Source organism: Mustela nigripes, chromosome 5 (genome assembly GCF_022355385.1).
Source record: "Mustela nigripes isolate SB6536 chromosome 5, MUSNIG.SB6536, whole genome shotgun sequence".
NCBI lineage: Eukaryota > Metazoa > Chordata > Mammalia > Carnivora > Mustelidae > Mustela > Mustela nigripes.
In genome coordinates, this window is record NC_081561.1 from 99,550,956 (window position 1) to 99,570,742 (window position 19,787).

General features: G+C 37.4%; 1 pseudogene; it reads left to right on the plus strand.

Moving 5' to 3' along the window:
- The window catches only part of LOC132018684 (glyceraldehyde-3-phosphate dehydrogenase-like), a 50,449-nt pseudogene extending 47,440 nt beyond the window's left edge, over window positions 1-3,009 (plus strand).
- The last annotated feature ends 16,778 nt before the right edge of the window (window positions 3,010-19,787 follow it).

The window sequence follows — 19,787 nt, forward strand, 5'->3', positions numbered from 1 at the left end:
CAATAACAAAGTAACTGAAAAAGATTAATCAAATAAATTATGGTCAAAGGTTGACATAGGAATTTCATATGCACTCAAATTAGAGAGTTTCAGCTAAATAAAGTGTGCTTATTCTGACAAAATGGTAAGAGGAACCTTAACTATATTAAGTTTTTCTGTTTATTATTTTACACATTTTTTAACAATAAAACATGATAAATATGACATACTTTGTTTTATTATTTTAATCATTTCTCCATCAAACTATAAAAATAAAATACATATATATGTAAATATATGTATAACTGGAGCTTTATAAATGTACCTATAAAACAACAATGATGAATCTCAAGTCCAATATAAAAAGTTAAAACAACTTTTCAAATATGTGTTGGAAAAGAGTAGTTTCCTGATTTGAAAAGTGGGATAATAAAAGCATCAAACCTGTAAGTTACACAGATTGAAATGAGACAATTATTGTTATGTATTGAATATTCACATTCCTAAATCCCTCAAATTCATATTCATATATCTCCAATGTAGTATTTTCAGAGGGATGGACCTTTGGATGGTAATTAGGTCTAGATGAGGTCCTGAGAGTGGGGCCCCCAATGATGGGACTAGTATTCTTTTAAGAAGACAAAAAGAGTTCTGGCCAAAAGAGCTTTGACCCTCTGGCCAAAAAGAGCCCAGAGCTCTCCTGCTCTCTCTCTTCCATGTGATGAAAATACAAAAAAAAAAAAAAAAAAAAAAAAGCCATCTAAGGTCAGGAAGATGTCCCTTGCCAGCAAATGAATCTCCCAGCACCTTGATCTTGGACTTTCCAGACTCCAAAAGTATAAGAACTAAATGTCTGTTGCTTAAGCCACTAAGTCTATGGAATTTTGTTATGGCACCTCAAGCAGATTAAGACAACCATGTAAAGAATGCGATGGCATGACTAACATCCATTGGCCTATAAAATGTTTCCATTGCATAAAAATTCAAAACTTTACAAAACACACCATAAACCCAATTATTTGCACTATAGAGTTAATAGCAAGGAATTATTGTACACTGGACATTATTGGAATAATAATAAAGTAAAAATATTAATAGCACTTGTAGTTACATAGCAGTGACCACATGCCTAGCACCATTCAGATCACTTTGCATATATAAAAGTGTTTAGTCTCGTGATAGTGTTACAAAATGGAATGATTATCCTTCTTTAATGCAAGAGGAAATTTAGGAACAAAGTTTCTAAATGTTTTACATGTATTAAGCCTTTAACTTTGCTAGCAATAATAAGATATGGGTAGTATTACTGTCCTCATTTTATAGATGAGAAAAGTGAGGAAGTGTTAGCTGACTTATTGATCCATGTTTTTCAACAAATAGATGATGGAGTTGGAATCTGAGCTTACACCATCAGGCTCAGACCTATGTACCTAGTTATTACATATTATCAAGGGGATGATGGTCTGTTCAGATATTTTACAAACCAATAAGAGGACGTTAATACTTCTGAAAAATGGGCAATGAATTTGAACATATAATTCACAAGGGCACACAATCTCTTCTCTTCTTTGAAATGCTCATCATGCCTATGGTTGATTGCCTGGATAGCTTTTTGTGCAGAAGCCTGACCCACTAAATACAGAACAAAAAAATACATTACAGTAAAAACTTGGTTAAAAATAGTAACCTCCCAGATGGGAAAAAGTATTAAAGGGAGTGTTAAAATCTCAGATTGCTTGTCAAACTGAATGGAAATTTTAATTTATTAGAAATGCATACCATGTGTAAGATTTTTATTCTTTTAAAATTACTGTTTCTTGTACAAACTCATTTCAATCACTTGAAAATGACTGTGTAGATCACTCTGGACATCACTGGTTAAAAATGACTGAAATGGAGAAGTTGAAATCTCCCTTTTCTACCTTTTTACCCAGACCATTGATCTTCCAATATGCTGGCATAATAAATGATTAATACACCATGAAATCATCAAATAGTTTACTTAGAGTAAAAGACAAAATTTAAATGTTATCTCTTTTACTATCAATCCTTTGAATTTTTATTTCATAATTACTAAAGTGGATATTCACTATATTCTTCCATTACTTTCAAATTATCTCTTACTGATAGGAAAACTCAAACTCTTGTCATCAATATAAAAATATTTTAAAATATGATTCTCTGCTCCTGTCCTTTTGACAGACAGCTGCATCTTCTGGTGCGTGTCCCTGAGATGTGGAGGTGAGGGCTGGAGTCAATGAATTTGGCCATATTGAGTGTCTGGTCACCAGGGCTATTTGAACTCTGGCAAACTGGATACTGTCACCATCAATGACCCAACCCATGGCAAAGTCGACAGCACAGGGAAGGGTGAGAACGGAAAACCTGTCATCAATGGAAAGCCCATCTCCTACTTCCAGGAGGGAGATCCTGCCAACATCAAATGGGGTGATACTGGTGCTGAGTATTTTGTGGAGTCCACTAAGATCTCCAGCATGGAGAAGCCTGGTGCTCACTTGAAGGGTGGGGCCAAGAGGGTCAACATCTCAGCCCTTTCTGTTGATGCACCCATGTCTATGATGGGTGTGAGCCATGAGATGTATGACAACTCCCTCAAGATCATCAGCAATGCCTCCTGCACCACCAACTGCTTGGCCCCTTGGGCCAAGGTCATCCATGACAACTCTGATATCACAGAGGGATTCATGAACATAGTTCATGCCATCAATGTCACTCAGAAGACCATGGACAATTCTTCTAGGAAGCTATGGTGTGATGGCTGAGAGGCTGTCCAGAACATCATCCCTGCTTCTATTGGCACCACCAAGGCTGTATGTAAGGTCATCCCTCAGCTGAATGGGAAGCTCACTGGCATGGACGTCTGTGTCCTCACGCCCAATTTTAATTTATTAGAAACACAGACCATTTATATTATTCTTTTAAAATTATTGTTTATTGTCCAAACACTACAGGTCAGTTGTGGATCTAACCTGCTACCTGGAGAAACTTGCCAAATACAATGACATCTAGAAGGTGATGAAGCAGGCACCAGAGGGCTGCTTCAAGGGCATTTCAGGCTACACTGAATACCAAGTTGTCTCCTGAACCTTAACAATAACACTCACTCTTCCACTTTAAATGCTGAGGCTGGCATTGCTCTCATTGACTACTTTGTCAAGTTTGTTACCTAATATGATGATGAATTTGGCTACAGCAAACCGTTTCCTTGTATATAGGGGTGCTAGTAGAATATTTTCTTCTACAATTCAGTCTTTTACTCCAATTCCTGATACAGAGATCCTTAATCCTTTGGAACTTCTTGGGTAATCATAGCAGTGTCTTTGTTCTAAAGAGGTAGATCCTGGATAGGGGCTGGTCACCAGAAAGACCAAGCCATGACTGGAAGCTTGCAATTTTCAGTTCCACATCCCATTCTTCAAAGATGAGAGAAGGACTAGGAGTGGATTTAATAACTGATCATGCCTGTGTGATTGAGCCTCCATAAAAATCACACTATATCTTTCATCCTTACCAGCCAATAAAATTGTTTTATCAATGTAACCAGTTGTCTTCATCTTTTTAGATGTAATGGTCAATGCATTGCCTTTTTCTAAATGGAACTCTTCTAAGATTTGAAATGAGATGTAATTTTTCTTTTAAAAAATCTTTATTAAAATATAATATACATATCAAAAACCTGACCATTTAAAGCATACAATTCAATTATGTTAGCATATTCACAATGTTAGCATATTCACAATGTTATATAACCATTACCACAGTCAATATAAGAATATTTTTATTATTCCTGAAAGAAATCCCCTAGCTATTAGTACCACCCCTGGCCCCATGTAAGCACTAATCATTAATCTCCTTTTTGTTAGTATAAATTTGTTTATTCTTAACATTTAATATAATAGGGAATCAGGGATGCCTGCATGGCTCAGCTGGTTAAGCATTTGCCTTCTGCTCAGGTGGGATCAGGCCCCATGTCCAGCTCCCTGCTCAGTGGGGAGCCTGCTTCTCCCTTTCCCTTTACCTCTCCCTCCCCCAACTCATTCTCTCTCATAAATAAATAAAATATTTTAAAAATATATAAAGAGAATCACACAATATGGGCAGTTTGCAACTTGTATTTTAACTTAGCACTTAGCATAAAGTTTTCCAGAATTATTGATGTTGTAGTACATATCACTATGACATTCCTTTCTTGGTCTAGTAATATTCCATTGAACCAGTTAGCTTTTTACACATAATCAACTAATTTTGCCTCCAAAGTCATTTGTCTCTCCTTCTTGCTAACAATGGAAAAGAAAAGACAAATGTTAAGGAAAAAGCACATGGAAATAGATTAATGGGATAATCAGCTTCTGAATAATTGATTCTAATCGACATCTTTAGGCTCTAGGTGAACTCACATCTGGAATAGATCACTGAAATATTTTGGAAATCCCCCTCTTTTTTTCTATCTTTGTACATACTCACAACTATAAGGAAATAACATTTATTTGATGCTTTACTCACAAGTGGTAACTTCAGGTTGTTGAATACTTAAATATATTTCTCTACCACTAAAAAAAAATTAGAGTTTTCAATCTTGTTTACTTACCCAACATGTAAAAATTCCTTCCCCTTTACCATTTTATGCATAGAAATTCAGCTTTTCTGATAAGAGTTCTGGTTTTGTCTTTTCACAGAAGTATCTATTTTCTAATTCATACCATAACTACTTCATTTTCTCACTCTATATTTGGTTATAATTAGCTCATATTTCAACAGTGATAAATACCTCTCCTCCAATTTCCTTTCTAACTTTCCAATTTACTTTTACCTTAGATTTTGTGTTTTTTGATGATTATGAATTAAAAAAAGAATCACTGAACACTGAACTGAATTTGGTATTATAACACAGTTAGCAATATTCACTGGAACATTCCCTAAAGTGTATTATTCAATATAAGATATATAGACATTTATGAAGACATTATTTCCTGAGAAAAAACAATTAAGTTGGTACTGAGAATTTCACATAAAGTTACCTCATTTGGGAACCCAAAATGAAAATTCTATTGTGAGAATTATTTGAATAATATGTTTACCATCTACTTCACAATTAACAGCTAATTCTTAATACCAGTGATTGACTAATAACCCATTATACTTATATTCATGTTCCTTTCAAAATCAATAGAAAAAATGCTGGTACTTTAATAATTAACTGTCAACGAAAAGGTGACTTTTTTTCTATAAAGAGTCTATAAAGTTCTGAGTTACATTAAAAACCTCAAGGAAACTATCTTTTCTATTGACTAATTCCATTTTTAAAAATTGAGAACTATTATTTAACACACTAAAGTGAAGATTTTCTTCTCATTTTTCCTCACACTTGGAGAAAAGCTAACTATATTCTTTTGTTCTTAATTTAAAATGTATTTAGGGGCACCTGGGTGGCTCAGTCAGTTAAGTAGCTGCCTTTGGCTCTGCTCATCATTTTGGAACTCGAGCCCCAAGGCTGGCTCCCTGCCCAACGGGGGGCCTACTTCTCCCTCTCTCTCTCTCTTTCTGCCCACCCCCCCCCCAACTCATGCTCTCTCTCTCTTGCTCTCGCTTGCAGTCTCAAATAAATAAATAAACATTTTTTTCTTTTTTCTTTTTATTTATTTTTTAAAATATTTTATTTATTTGATTTTTTGACCCTGGGATCATGACCTGAGTTTAACCAACTGAGCCGACCAGGTGCCCCACAAAGAAGATCTTCCAGAAAAATGTATATGTTTTCCTTTTGGTAGGAAAACTTTATAGCTACCTTCTTTTAAAAATATTATAAAGATTTTATCTCATTTGAGTTATGTTATATTCTGTATTTTTAAAACAGAGTATTTCTAAAATGTTTTTAACTCTTTCAACTAATTTTCTTTGTTCTAATGCAATAAGAACCTAATTCTAAGCACCTGATAATATGTGTTGCTGTAAATTCACTTAGTGCCTTGTGTTTATCTGTTTCAACTGCCTTCTTCAGTCATGAATCCTATAACATAAATACCAATCTTTCTTTCAGAAGCTGCCTGCAAACTACCAAATATATCTATGAATTGCACAGATTGACCCTACTGACTGTATCCACAAAGCTGGATATTTGAAAATTATATTATCAATTATATTACATTACCTGATGTTTATTATCATAGCTAGCAAGAATTAGCACTGCCAGAAATGAAATGTTACTATTCTACAAATTATTTAATAATTGTTAGCCATCTATTTGGGAACCTCCATATATTTGGAATTGGGTATCTATGTTTAAATGTGACGGCTATAAAATTCCCTTTTAATTATCCTATATGTACCTTGAATTCACTTATGTAGAATCAAGCATGTGGAGAAAAAAACATTCAAATATCTCCATTTACTATCTAAGAGATGATAGTCAGTAAGAATTATTGGGGGGGGGGGTAGAGATTAGCAAATTAGAACCACAAGTCTCTGTTCCAGGGCCACCTTTGCCTTTCAAGAGTGGATTAGTCTTGGGAAAGCTACATGATTCTGAGATTTTTATTTCTGCCTCCACACAACAAGGATAGTGAACAACAAAGTCTTTGAGGGGGTACCTGGGTGGCTCAGTGGGTTAAGCCTCTGCCTTCAGCTCAGGTCATAATCTCAAAGTCCTGGGACCAAGTCCCACATCAGGCTCTCTGCCCAGCAGGGAGCCTGCTTCTCTCTCGCTCTCTGCCTGCCTCTCTGCCTACTTGTGATCTCTTTCTTGCTATCAAATAAATAAATAAAATCTTAAAAAAAAAGAAAAGAAAAAAAGTCTTTGAGGTCGCTTTAACTTATCTTTAGCTATACTGTGAAATTGGATAAAGGAAAACTCATGGGTTATGGACACTGGGGAAGGTATGTGCTATGGTGAGTGCTGTGAAGTGTGTATAACTGGTGATTCGCAGACCTGTACCCCTGGGTCTAATAATATATTATATGTTAATAAAAAATAAAAAATTTAAAAAAAAAATAAAATAAGAGTTAGAAGACCAGAAGTGGGAGCTCTCACACACTATATTCATTATCAGTCCCAGACCCTAAAGGAAGAGAGGTGCCTTGCATTCCCAACAAGAAGCCTAAACTTTACTGCTCCAGCAAGGAGTTAGAAAAATTTCTTCCTCACCCAGCAACAGCCCATCCGATGACACACTGTCACAACTCAGCCAATGAAAAGCCACTATACATTTTGAATTCTCAATTTACTCCAATGAATTTGTTTGTAACAGCCCCTCCGAACTCCTCCTTTTCCTCTATAAAAGAACATTCTTTTTCTTTGTTCTCCAGACTTGTACAGTTTTGCCAGTTTGCATTTCCTGAATTGCATTCTTTTTTGTTATTTCCAAATAATCCATTTTGCTGATAAAATAACTGGCTATTTTATTTTTAAGGTTAACAATACACTATTAAGTTAATTAAATAAGGAGGCCATTAGACTGATGTGTCTCTAACACCACGGTGGCCTACATAAGCAAACCAAAATCTAATCCTGTAACTGCCTCAGGGTTATGAAACCAAAGTGCTGTAAGGACAACCAATCATACACAGCTAACTAGACTTTAAGGTTGAGCCAACTAATAATCTCCTTACTTTGCATCCATCTTCTCTCTATAAATGTCTCTGTGAAGGAATGCTCCTAACCACTTCTAGTTTGGTGTTGTCCAATTCAAATTAATTTTTTCTCAGATAAACCCTTACATTTTTTAATTTCTTTTTTTAATTGATTTTATTTTTTTTCAGCATTCCAAAATTCATTGTTTATGCACCACACCCAGTGCTCCATGCAATACGTGCCCTCCATAATACCCACCACCAGGCTCACCCAACCCCCACCCCTCCCCTCCAAAATCCTCAGTTTGTTTCTCAGAGTCCACAGTCTCCATGGTTCATCTCCCCCTCCGATTTCCCCCAACTCCCTTCTCCTCTCCTTCATTCAGTGTCTTCCATGTTATTCCTTATGCTCCACAAGTGAACCCACATGAAATTTGACTCTCTTTGCTTGACTTATTTCACTCAGCATAATCTCCTCCAGTCCCCTCCATGCTGATACAAAAGTTGGGTATTCATCCTTGCTGATGGAGGCATAATATTCCATTGTATATATGGACCATATCTTCTTTATCCATTCATCTGTTGAAGGACATCTTGGCTCTTTCCACAGTTTGGTGACTGTGGTCATTGCTGCTATGAACACTGAGGTACAGATGGCCCTTCTTTTCACTACATCTGTTTGGGGTAAATACCCAGTAGTGCAATTGCAGAAACCCTTGCATTTTTAATATGCCTCAGTTTATCTTTAAACAACACCCAGGTATCTGAGCAAGAAAGTCTTAAATGGCAAAAATTTGTCTCAACAGAGAACATCAATGTAACAGAAAATGAATACAAAGTAATGTTTTGTTGAATAGTGGGTGAAGACTAAGAAGAGTTCCAGAAGTCTTTCCATTCATCAAATAATTTTAATAAATCCTCTCACTGACATGATCATAAGGGAGAAGAACCTATAGAAGGATACACTAGCAACTTTTGCAGCAATTTGAAAAACATACCATCATAGTGAAGTTTCTGCTTCTTTAGCAGAATCTGTTTATCTTAATCTGTTTAATGTTAATCTTAATCTAAAAATCTGTGTTTTTAATCTGTGTAAACAAACATTACACAGTCTGTGTCACAGCTAATAGAAAATGAAACAGAGACTATAGAAAAATAATGAATGAAGACTCATTCTGAATCAGGGGGGTTGGTCATATGCAGAAAGAGCAAATAAGAATTATCTGCTTTTAGGATACAAAAACTAAGACAAGCAATTCTAGTGTTTCTTTCTGCGCTGTGGTCTTTATGCAATGTGGTCGATCTAGGTGGGTTTCTGCAGGGAGCCTATGTGCTATGTAGATTCTAGTCTTATAATGAATTCACACATAGGTAATTTAATCTTAAGGGAGCATGAGAATTGACAGGACCACACTCAGCGTGTATATTTACATAAATAGTACTCATGGTCTACAATATATATATACATTTAATCTTATTCATCTATAAATAATAATAATTCATGCCATTAACCTTCTCAACTGAACTTTTTTAAAAAGATTTTATTTATTTATTTATTTGTCAGAAAGAAAGAGCAGAAGAAGAGGGAGAAGCAAGCTCCCCACTAAGCAAGGAGCCTGCTGTAGGATTTGATTCCAGGACCCTGGGATCATGACCTCAGCGGAAGGCAGACTCTTAACTGACTAAGCCACCCAGGTGTCCCTCAACTAAACTTTTTTTTTTTTTTTAAGATTTTATTCATTTATTCAGGGGAAGGAACAGAGGGAGAGGGACAAGCAGACTCCATACATAGCCAGACCTGGGGCTCAATCTCAACCCTGAGATCATGACCTGAGCCAAAGTTAAGAATCAGATGCTTAACCCAGGTGCCCCTCAACTAACTATTTTTCATTGCACTTAAACAAGGAAGCCATCAGACTGAGGTGGCTCTAATACCAGACAGCCTATGTAAGTGTAAGCAAACCAAAATCTAAGCCTATAAATGCCTCAAGTTTACAAAATCAAGACAGTAGGGGCAACCAATCACAAACAGCTAATTGGGCTTTAAGTTGAAGCCAATCAAATAATTTCCTTTCCTTGCTTTTGAACATTCTCCATATGTCTTTCCCTCTAGCTCCTGGGAGCAAACACTCCTAAAACAGTTCTGGTTTGTCGTTGCCCAATTTGGATCGATGTTTGCTCAAATAAACTTAAATTTTTAATATGCCTTGGTTTATCTTTTAATGCTTCAATGTCTCCCAAAGTTAAACTGGAACCTTTCGGTTATTTTCAAAACAATGCACATAAAGAGGTGGGACCTATCTTAGAACTACAATAAGGTTATGTTTTCCAGAATGAGAAGACTGATCTAACCCCCACCCCCCCCACAAAAAGAGTGCAGTCTGAGTGGACTACACCCAAGAGAGAAGTTTCTCTCCAAAGACCTGAGTATGTCAAAAATATGTAAGTCTGTATTTTTGCTTATATGGAAAAATAAATGGCCTATTAAGAGACTTAAAATTTTAAATAGGACAATAATATTCACAACTGATATAAAAGCCTTTTTTACGCGGTGGCTTAGAAACATTTTTCTTCTTTAAAGGACCAAACAAAAATAGCTTGCTTCACAGACATATCTCCCATGGCTCTCAGATAAAGGTTTTAGAGAGAAATGGTTGTTTGCATAAAGAGAATTCATTTATTTCTGTTCTAGTATAATGATAAAAATTAATCATTTATATTTATTCGTACATTTGGATCTTTTAAACAAAAACCATCAGTTTGAAGCTGGCTTTCTCAGTTCAGATTAAAAGCTATGGAGTGTTGGAGGAATTCATGTAGTTTGTAAATATTTGCTTTTGGAGACAAATGATAGTAATTAAATAAAATGCTGTGTGTTTTACTGAATGAGCAATGCAAGAACATTTACACACATAGATTCAGAGGATAAATCTCTTCATTTTAAAGGTTTTTTATTATTTTACATTTCTAATGAAAGTCTTCTGGGTGATGTACTGTCACCAATTTATACTCAGGTTAAATTAGTTAACCAGATTTTCTTAACTAATCAAATTAGTAACAACACTGAAGCATACTATGCCTGATACATCTCTCATAAAGAAAAACTGCCAGAAGAATAATGAAGTTCTGAATATAAAGTCAAACATCATTTGGCTTCAGGGGGTATAACCCTCTATTGGATATTAATGGGTGTGGGTGTATGTGTGTATCTTCCTTCAAGTGGAAAGAGCATGACATTCTTTTTGGACATCTTTGGATCTGAATTTAAGAATGAGCATTCTTGGTTGTGTGAAATTAGGTAAGTTATCAGGCTCTTGAAACCTCAGTTTTGGTTTTGTTTTAATCTATAAAGAAAGGAAATACAGACATAGAGTACATATAGTTCATAATCCTAAAGATGAAATGACAAATTCTCATTCCAAAGTTCTCTTTCCCTTTATGTCTTCTATTCATCCATCAACATCTTTTCTTCCTCCTCATTGTTCTTCCACACTCTCCTTTACTATTGCTTGTCATTTCTCTTTGATATGGCAGAGCCTAAAAGATCTTCTACCAGAAAACAAAACTCTTTCCCATTTCCTGTTGAGCTCACAACTCAACTACACCTCCCAGCCCCCCTGGGAGTTAGGTGCAGCCATGGAAGGTATGCAGAGGTGAAAGGCACTCCTTCCAGGTCTGACCCCAAGATGCCCTGATGACATCGTCTGCTCTCTTTTTCCACTCACTGGCTGAACGTACAGGACCCAGAGGACAAGGAGGAGGGCAAACTCAGAACCATAGACGAGAGGCGCCTGAGTCCTCCAACACTCTGTGATACCAGCATTGAACTGTATGTAATCAAAATAGAGATCGTTTATATCAAGCCGCCGAGAATAGGAATTACTTTTACATAAACTCGCGTTACTTTAATTTGTGCACAAATCGGTACCTTGAACCGAGACGCTATGGTTGTACCACCTTAGTGATCATGTGGCTGTGGAAGTGGGAAACCCGGAGAGCCACACTATGCTGTGATAAACATGGGGCAAAAATGCCACCTGCATTAACATGATAGAAAACTCTAGGCCTGGAACTCTAGAGAAAAGAGGCTGGAAAACAAACTGCTAGGTTTTCTACTGGCTAGTGTTAGCAATACAGAAGGAAGAGATAACCCCGGACAAACAGGGAGCAATCTACAAGTTAAAAAAGAAAAAAAAAAAAAAAAAGAAAGAAAGAAAGAATCCAGAAATCTGAGATCTCACAGAGTTAAACAAACAAACACACAAACAGTTTTTATACCTCAGACAGCATAAAATAAGACCAAGAAAGGTTTTAGCCACAAAACCACATAAAGAATCAGCCATGTAGCAAAATTCAGATTAATGCTTTTCTACCTAAACACACTGAATCAGATAGAGCCCTGAAGTAGCCACCATTAACTAGAGAGAAAGAAACGTATGTGAAATGTTAAAAAAAAAAAAGTAACCAGTTGGGTGCCCATTCTGACTAAGGCGATAGGCTAGTTCAAATAGCTACTATGGGGTGAATTGTAGTTCAATTGGCCACCCGTGTGAGACCTAGCATGACTGTGCAGCTTTCTCTGCCTGTTGCAATCTCATTGGCCACCTGTGTATGTGGCCAGGCTCAACCACATGGCCTTGGCTCTATAAAAGTTAGTCTGTGAGGCAGGGAGGGGTCACGCTCTCTGTAAGAGGCATGGCCCCAGCGGGTCGGTTTGATTCTCGATGCCTGGCGTGAAATAAAGCTTTGCTTGACCTTTGCAGTGTATCAGTCTTGCTCCTTCAATCATGGACCCATTACTGGGGGACCCAACATTGGGGTTCCAACAATTTCTACTCTTTTTTCCTTTGACCTATCCTCCTTATAAAGATTCTCAGTTGAATAATTAAAATGTATGTCTCAAAGTAAAAATTTCCAAGAATCTGGGATTTTATTTTAAATATCCTTCTTAAAAGAAAATTATCACCAGCTACTTAAAGCTGGTATGTACTCTTTTTGGTGCTCTATTTCTTATTAGATATGTCACCAGATGCAAGAAAAATAAAAGCAAAAATGAACTAGCAAAACTTCATCAAGAGAAAAAGCTTCTGCACAGTGAAGGAAATAACCAATGAAACTAAGGCAGCTTACAGAATGGGAGAAGATATTTGCAAACGACATATCTGATAAAAGGTTAGTATCCAAAATCTGTCATGAATTTATCAAACTCAACACCCCCAAACCCCCAAATAATCCAGTTAAGAAATGGGCAGAAGACATCCAAAGAAGATATACAGATGGCCAACAGGCACATGAAAAGATGCTCAACATCACTCATCATCAGGGAAATGCAAATCAAAACCAGGATGAGATACCATCTCACACCTGTCAGAATGGCTAAAATTAACAACACAAGAAACAATATGTGTTGGCGAGGATGCAGAGAAAGGGGAACAGTTTTGCCCTGTTGGTGGGAATGCAAACTGGAGCAGTCACTCTGGAGAACAGTACAGGGGTTCCTCAAAAAGTTAAAAATAGGGGCGCCTGGGTGGCGCCCAGTGGGTTAAGCCTCTGCCTTCGGCTCAGGTCATGATCCCAGGGTCCTGGGATCGAGCCCCACATCTCTGCTGAGCAGAGAGCCTGTTTCCCTTCCTCTCTCTCTGCCTACTTGTGATCTCTGTCTGTCAAATAAATAAATAAAATATTTTTAAAAAAGTCAAAAATAGAACTACCCTATGACCCAGTAATTGCATTACTAGGTATTTACCCAAAAGATACAAAAATACAGATTCAAAGGTATCCATGCACCCCAATAGTTACAGCAGCATTATCAACAATATCCAAAGTATGGAGAGAACCCAAGTATCCAGCAACTGATGACTGGATAAAGAAGACGTGGTATATATACACACACAGTGCAATATCACTCAGTCCTCAAGAAAGGAAATCTTCCCATTTGCAACAAGCAACGTGGAGAGAGCTAGAGTATATTATGCTACATTAAACAAGTCAGTCAGAGTAAGACAAATACCATATGACCTCATTCATATGTGAAATTTAAGAAAGAAAACAGATAAACATATGGGAAGAGAAAAAGAAAAAAGGAGAGAGGGAAAGAATCCATCAGACTCTTAATGATTGAGAATAAACAGGGTTGATGGAGGGAGGTGGGTGGGGGATGGGATAGACGGGTACTAACAAGGGCACTTGTGATGAGCGCTGGGTGTTATATGTGAGTGATGAGTCACCGAATTCTACTCCAGAAACCAGTATTGCACTGTATGTTAACTAACTGGAATTTAAATTTTAAAAAATAATAAAAAATAAAGTGCTGTTCTGGGGCGCCTGGGTGGCTCAGTGGTTAAGCCGCTGCCTTCGGCTCGGGTCATGATCTCAAGGTCCTGGGATCCAGTCCTGCATCGGGCTCTCTGCTCAGCAGGGAGCCTGCTTCCTCCTCTCTCTCTCTGCCTGCCTCTCTGCCTACTTGTGATTTCTCTCTGTCAAATAAATAAATAAAATCTTTAAAAAAAAAAAAAGTGCTGTTCTGTATACAGCTAACGTTCAAAGATGACTCTTTAATGAATCACCTCTTTCTTTACTAATCAAACTCCAAGAACTTTCAGTTTTCTTGGAGGGAGCTAGCATGAACTCACAAATGAAATAAACATTAAATGATTTTTCCTACAAAATGATAGTTGCTTGTACTATTCTCTCTTGAAAATGATAGTGAGGAGGAAAACAACGGCAAGAGAAATGTAGCTTAAATTAAATCTTACAGCTTGCAGCCCACTGACAGATACCTGAAACATTCAGAGTGTTACGTTCCTTAGGGAACTCATGGCTACCCTAGTGCCTTAATGTTTATGTTTTATTTTTTAAAGATTTATTCATTTATTTGACAGGGAAAGCACAAGCAGCGGGGAGAAGGGGAGTGGCAAGGAGAGGGAGAAGCAGGCTCTCCACTGAGCGGGGAGCTCTATGCAGGGCTCAGTCCCAGGACCCCGGGATCATGACCTGAGCCAAAGGCAGACGTTTAACTGACTGAGTCACCCAGGTGCCCCAGTGTTTATGTTTTATTAAAGATTAAAAGTAACCTGGGGCAGCTGGACAGTATAGTTGGTTGGGTGTCCGACTTTTGGTTCAAGTCATGATCTCAGGGTGGTGAGATCGAGACCCACATCTGGCTCCATGCTCAGTGCAGACTCTGCTTGAGTTTTACTCTCCCTCTCCCTCTGCCCGTCCTGCTTCCTCCGGTGCACGCACGAAATAAATTTATTTATTTCAATAAAATAAATGAATAAATATTCAAAGAATGAAAGGAGCCTTAACATAAGCAGCTAGCCTCTCAAGGTCCTGAGAGCTTTGCTTCCAAGATCCTTAGAGACTTGGGCTCTTCCCTAACCCCCACTAACTAAAAAATATATGACCTGTCACTTCTCTCAATCCCAGTGCAGCTCTTTCTGCCCACAGGTCCTGTCCCCCTGTTATAATAAAATCACCATTTTGCACCTTAAAGCGTCTCAAGAATTCTTTCTTGACTGTTGGGCTCGATGACCCAGTATCAATAGGAGTAGCATTTTTAACTATACATTGGAACATTTATATTGATTTTTAAAAACTTCCTCTTTGAGAGTCCAAGTAAATGTATTTATCAATCTCTAACGTGTATAAGAGCTTTTCTTGTATCCATCCCAAAGCTCTTGTTTCAGTAATCAACCTTAAAAAATAAAATAACCAGTTATTATGTTAGCAAAATGAGTTTATTCAAGAATGGCAGAGTAACTGCAGTTCAGGATGTTATGTAGAGGCTAGACAGGAGCAGCAGGAGGAACGCCCAAAGGCAGAGTCCCAAGTCCTTGAAGGGGAATGGGAAAGACATGAGCTGGAGGCAAGGACAGTGATAAAAACAAAACAAAACTACATTTTGGAAACCCAGGAGCTTAGCATCCTTACCTCGGGGCCTCTAAGATCTTGGTCCTGACAGACCAAGAGCCCCAGGTGCAGAGCAGGCATTCTCCTTTTCCACCTCTGCCCCCAAGGTAATCCCTACATTCACTGTAGTGCATTTGTATTGCAGGAACAGCCACCTGATGGAGAAAGGCTGCCATAAGGGTTCTGACAGAAACCTTGCAAGGTCAAAATTTCCCAACCCACCTGTGGGAGGAGTCCCACAAATGATTGGAAACAGCCTCCATTACAGATTACCCCGCTGTACATCACAGATCCTTCCAGCCCACAAAGACCCAGTCATATCCAATCCCAAAACAACCGAGGGGCACCTACCCTCTCTCCCACCGTAAGAGTGTACTTTCGCTGTAATCAACTGCTTTGGGCTTACTACTTTCCCTCGGGCTGTCTTTATTCTGAGGCCAGAACCTCATATAAATCTTTTGGTGGGGAATCCAAGGTTCTAGACCTCCACTCACACAAAGCAGACTGTCTCTCACTCTTCACAACCATGAGCAAACTATGGTGAACTATAAGCAAGTTTAGAAAACAAAGGAAAAAAAAAAAAGAAAAAGGGGAGTTGGGACAGGTTTCTCAGAAGTCCAGTGGAGGAAAAATGAGAGTTCCGAGTGGGGCAGCTTCTCACTGGCTACAGGCAGGGACACCTTGCTGTTGCTGGGCTGGGAGGAAATCTTCCTTCTTTGTGCTGAACTATGCAAGCTGTAACAAGTGTGTGACAGCTCCTCTATTAGGGCCTGCTAACTGCATTTTAAGTGAGGTTTCTTTTATTCATTTTCACAGAGGGGAAGCACATTTCTTTTCATTCTCTTTTCACTGAAGATATAGATTAGGAGGTTATCATCCTCTTCAGATAGCTTTCAAATATATAAAGACAACACACTTTTTTAAAAGTATGCTCCACACCCAGCATGGAGCCCCATGCAGGGCTTGAACTCAGGACCTTGAGATCAAGACCTGAGCTGAGATCAAGAGTTGGATGCTTAACTGACTGAACCACCCAGGTGCCTCTAAAGAGAACTCTTCTGATGTATATCTTAAAATTTTCTCATGTTCAAAATATAGCAATCTCACAAAGTTCTAGACTGTGATAACTTTTGAAGCTTTTAAACAAAACTATTAAAGGCCAAAGTTATTCATGCTGGCATGGGCATTTATCTAATATTTTAAGGACTAAAATTTCTAGGCTCTGAAAGGTTCTGTCTTCATTAGAGATTGTCAAAGATGTTTTAATGCATTTCCAAATTTTCACTATAATTTAAAGCTTCTTGTTTTATATTTCTATATAACCCAGATGTTTAAAAAATGTTCATTACATATCTTACTTGTAAATCATCTATTATATTATTGCTGTATGTCAATCTTTTTTTAGAAGTTTTTATTTAAATTCTAGTTAGTTAACATATAGTGTAATATTGGTTTCAGGAGTAGAATTTAATGATTCATCACTTGTATATAACACCCAGTGCTCATCCCAAGTGCCTTCCTTAATACCCTTCACCCATTTGGCCTCTCCCACACCCATGCTGTACGTCAATGTACTAGGATAACGTAACTCCTACTTAGGAAAAGCTTAATCATTCAAGTCTTCATTTCCCCAAATCCCTTTCCGTGACTCAGATTTCATTTACAATCCTCAGACCTCCTATTTTGTACTTACCCCTCAGATTACCTTTATTCCAGCCAAGCTACTCGATCATTTTTTTTCTGAAATAAGTCTTTCTGCATTCCCTCCTATGCTATGTATCTCTTTTGAAAGGTCAATCAATTTCCTTCTACTAGATTCATGGAAATTTCATTTCAATAATAAATTCCAGTCTTCTGTAACTCTGTTATTTGTAGAGTAGGATTGTATTGAAATTTGGGGTTCTCCCAAGTATTTTCTTAAAAGGTGATAATAACAAATGGGGTAGTTAAATAAGATTTATGGAGAAAAGAAGAAAAAGGAACTAAACTAGAGTTCTAGGATGAAAGGCATTTTATCATGTTCACCATGTTATCACCAATGTCTGGCATAGAGTAAATATTTAACAAAGAGTAAAACTTTTTTTTCTTAATCTGACACAAATACATTTAATCTATACTATACATTGTTTCTTTATGAATTTCTATTCAACAAATAATTATTGTATATTTGCTATATGTTAAACACTGTACTAGCCAGCTGGCTGAAAAGGACAAAAACAGATAGTATCTGTGTTCAAGGACTTTGAGTTTCCATGGGAGTCTGAACAGATAAATTGGAAATAACAATCCAATTCTATTAGGGTTATGATAAAAGAGGTACAGTTTTTTATGGGAGCATTTAAGAGAGATAACCTTAGTTCTTAGACTGGGGCCCTAGAAGAAAAGGAGAAATTTACAAGAAAAGTGAAAGGGATATTATTTCCAGGAAAGAAGCAGCAGGTACAAAAGCCTACAGGCAAGAGAAGGTGTAAAGTGTGGGTAACAACAAATAGTTTAAAAAGGCAGCCTTCAGCACATGAGGAGAGTAATGATTAGAGATAAATCCAGAGAGCAAAGCAACACCACATCACAAATTTCATGAGTCAGTATTAGAGGGTGTCGACTTTAAGAATATTGAGGGCATACTGAAAGCTTTTAAGCTGAGAATGCGGATGACATCATCAGATTTCAACCCTGGGCATTCAGTCTCTTATGGAGGGCAGAATAAGTATGTTCCATAAGAACATGGAGAAAGGAGGCAGGATAGTGTACTGACTGATCCACAGATGGGTTACGTGCATGTGGACAGAGTCATCACTTTACCTGTGTTTACCCATATGTGACAATTCGCTCACCAACACATTTTGCTTTAAGTGTTCAAAGTAAGATGAAGAGTGGAGGGAACTTCTCTCAGTGAGAGTGGATTGGAGGGAGATATACAAACCCCAGCCAGCAGAACAAGTGAGAACACTATTGGAATGATACTAAACTTGTATCTGTGGGCGTGAGAAATTAAAATATGAGAATTTACGATTAATTGGATGTTAAGTGAGAAAAAGCAATGAGTCAAGGCTTAGTTTAAAATTTAGTCTTGGTAAATGGTTGCTTCTTAAAGCGTATTTTATCCTCACAAACGAATGTGTAAGATCCTGGAGGTCAGAGACTCTTTCCTTCCCACTGCCTGTATCCAGTACACAACTCCCCAAGAGGAGATTCTAGTGAATGGCTGTGGACTGGCCATCTCAAACTAAAGAATGGAGATGCATTTGAAATTCTGCGTATGTTGCCTTCTTCTGTCAGAATTTGTGCAGTTCAACGAGTTGATCCTTGAAGCAAAACTTTCAAAGATGAATATGAACAGAAAATAAGTTGAAAGAGACTAGAAGCCAGTGTGTCAGAAACGAGTAGCCCAAGATTCTGTAGCCTATGATTGGAACTGAAGCGATGCAGAATGATGTTTTGGTTACTCTATTAATATATACGGCCATACCTCCCTGAACATGCCCAATCTCATCTGGTTACTTTATTAATAGTATGGTATAATCTATTTTGATGCCCTCAAAAATGACTAAACATATGCAAATTTTGGGTTCCACTTAATCATCTTATCTTGTATACACAAACACTATCTTTGATAGAACAGTGAAAAAGTAGCAGTGACTCGCCAATGCAAGCAATATTCATTTGAAAAAAATACTAGCATCCGTGAGAAATGTGAATGATTTTATCACTGTAATATTACTAGATTATAGCTTTGAGTGGATATTTGGTGAGATGGCATTCAGAGCAAAACAGCAAGTGCCACAGAGAAAGTGGTACAAAAGAGATTATGTTAAATGACTTCTTTAGCAACCTACAAGATAAGTTCTGCTCCCTATCCTGCATGTGGATGATAGTCACTAAAGCCGATGACGAGGTGAATGCTTGTGACCAGCCCCCAAATTTGTAATACACCCACACCCTTCTGTTTCTATAAATGAGATGTTGGCTTACTCAGTCAATTATTTCCCAGACCTGTTGATGTTGATCTTATTAACCATTTTGTGTAGTTGAAATTTTTTATTTGTTTACATTACAGATTATTGTGTTCACTAACATTTTGAAGAGACTCAATAAATGAACACTTTGTAGAGCAATTTTGAAAAAGAGCTTAAGATTCATAAAAACAAAGTATATAATCTCTGTGGTCAAGAATAAAACACACCAAATTTTAATTCCTGGTTCTTTGCACCATAAAATTGCTGAAACCGTGGGCTCAAAAGGAAGAATAATTACCATTTGATGGAAAATACTCAGATAGAAGGATGGTATCTAAGGTCCTTTTTTTTTTT